We start from the raw sequence: 2,569 nt of genomic DNA, 5'->3' as shown, positions 1-2,569 counted from the left end.
GATGTATTCGTTTCATTGAATCTCTTTATTATGATTTAAATTAGTTGATGTTTTATTTGAGTTACAATCTTGAATGCTTAATTGTATGAATGTTCCCTTAGAGTGACACTAGGGTTGAGAGTTCTTGTTGGTAACCCTTGTGAGTGAGTGACACACCACGAGAGTTAGACAAAGCTAGATTGGAGAGGGTTGAGAGGGTGAGTCGAGTGGTAGCGGAGCGTCCCCTTTCCCCTCCAGTATGATTTATTCTACCTCCATTTCCTCAAGTTCTTTGCGGTCATAGTAGAGTGAATGGGCTAAAGGATGACCTTCCACTGGGGCTTAGTTGCGGGTGCAATTGAGTGAAGAGTTGAAGTGATTTTAACACCTAGGTCTTAACTATAGCTAGGGACCTTCCACCTGAACCAAAGGGTTAGGTCTATATGTAGGAAGAGGATTTATCAATTGGAATCCGTAGAACTTATTGCATTTCTATATGAGTGGGAGGTTGAGAGGGTATTCAATTTCTCCTCCGTGACATATATAGAGTTAGGCATGGTTGACCTTAGATTTGGGACCATGTATTTTAGGATCTCCATGACTTATTATTGCATCATTTAGAAAGTATAATAGAGGGCTCTTGCACTTGAAACGATTGTCCTAGGTAAAACAATATTCGGGTAGCCCATTTATATCGATTGCCTTACCTTCTCCTTTCCTTGTGCTCTCTTTCTTGTTCTTTTACTTTTGTGTTATTTTACATCTTGTCACACATATCACTATTCATCTTTCACTTAATTAAGGAACAATTTAAGTGTTTTTATTCCCTACTCCCTGTGAATACGATATCCCACTCATCTGAGATTTTATTACTTTGACAAAACTGTGCACTTGTGGGACATACGCAAGTGGCATTGTCAAGTTTTTGATGCCGTTATCGGGGAGTAGGTGTTTGGAGTTACTTTGCACTTTGTTTTCTTAGCTATTCAGTCATTTAATCTAGTGCATTTCTTCTTATTCTATTATTGTTCTGATTTCTTTTTCTTTCTTTTTTGTGCTGCTCCAGGTTATGACCCGAGGGAACTACTCAATATTGATTGAAGGAGATCCTGAGCTTAAACGTACACTTAGAAGAAAAAGAAAAAAACCTGTGTAAGAATTGTCTAATCTATCTGATTTGGAAGTAGAAGAATTTGAAAGCACGGCAGTAGACGGAATAAGCGGCGGATATTATCCGATTAATTCAGACCTTCGATGTGGGGACACAATCGAGTATTGTGCGTCCCCCGATTACAGCTCAGAACTTCGAGCTAAAGCTGGCATCATCCACATGTTGCGGCAATCCGCACAGTTCAATGGTTTGGCCGATGATGATTCAAACAGTCATATAGAGAATTTTCTTGAGGTGTGTGATATGCTTAAGATAAACGGGGTGATGGATGATGCCATAATGTTCAGAGCCTTAACATTTTCCTTAAAAGGGAGAGTGAAGCAGTGGCTACACTCATTACCTAGAGCATCGATTACCACATGGGAGGAGATGGTAGAAGCTTTTCTAGCCCGTAATTTTTCTCCTGGAAAAACTACAAAGCTTAGGAATTTGATCTCATCCTATGTACAGTCAAAATTGGAGTCTATATTTGAGACATGGGAAAGGTTCAAGGAGCTCCTAAGAAAGTGCCCGCAACAAGGTTTCCTAGAGTGGGTGATTGTTCAGACCTTTTACAACTGGTTGAATCCGAGTACAAGGCAACTCTTGGATGCGGCAGCAGGAGGTACCTTAGGTAGCAAGACCTCCGGTGAGGCCCATCAATTAATTAAAGAAATGGGGTTAAATAGCTAACAATGGAATGTTAGGGAGAAGAAAATGACAGCCGTGCTCCATGAGATAGATACAGCAACTTCATTGGCGTCTCAAGTGGAATCATTGCGTAAGAAGTTAGATCTTCTAACTTCGAATAGAGTGGTGGCTGTGACTACTTGCACCGAGTGTGGTGGAAGACATGTCTCCTCCGATTGCCCGATCTCTATTGGTGATGCATCTTTGGTTGAAAATGTCAATTTTGTGGGTAATGCAATGAGGAACCAAGGGAATCCATATACAAACACCTATAATCCGGGTTGGAAGAATCATCCCAATTTTTCATGGAGCAACCAAGGTCCACAAAAGGCCATGGGGCCACCAGGTTTCCAACAACAACAAGCTCCAAATATGGAAAATCAAGTTTCAGGTTTGGAGACCCGAATGACTGATTTGGAGAAGGAGTTGACTAGGTTAGTGAAATCGTCCGATATAAGGTTTCAATCAGTCGAGGCTACACTTCGCAACCACACCGCCTCTTTGCACAATCTTGAAAATCAAGTGGGGCAAATTGTAAAGTCTCTATCGGAAAGGCCACAAGGAAGCTTGCCGGGTAATACTGAAACCAACTCTACAGAGCATGTAAAGGCGATCACTTTGAGAAGTGGTCACTAGGTTGAAGGTAGGCTTCCGAGTGAGAGGCCCAATGAACATGCACCTGAGGTTATACAGGTTGAGGATAGAGTAAGCAAAGAGAAGGAGGTGGCACCCCCACCTTTCAAGCCAAGA

At 41.7% G+C, this 2,569-nt stretch overlaps 1 non-coding gene across 1 annotated transcript; it reads right to left on the bottom strand.

Annotated features, from left to right (window-relative positions):
- Nucleotides 1-1,567: 1,567 nt before the first annotated feature.
- On the bottom strand, nt 1,568-1,674 carry LOC120267006. The gene has a single exon (XR_005538352.1). It is a non-coding gene; the product is annotated as a small nucleolar RNA R71 (small nucleolar RNA).
- Nucleotides 1,675-2,569: the final 895 nt, after the last annotated feature.

The sequence above is a fragment of the Dioscorea cayenensis genome, chromosome 1, assembly GCF_009730915.1.
Source record: "Dioscorea cayenensis subsp. rotundata cultivar TDr96_F1 chromosome 1, TDr96_F1_v2_PseudoChromosome.rev07_lg8_w22 25.fasta, whole genome shotgun sequence".
NCBI lineage: Eukaryota > Viridiplantae > Streptophyta > Magnoliopsida > Dioscoreales > Dioscoreaceae > Dioscorea > Dioscorea cayenensis.
Note: the sequence above shows the minus strand (reverse complement) of the source record. Positions and strands in the feature narration are given on the sequence as shown.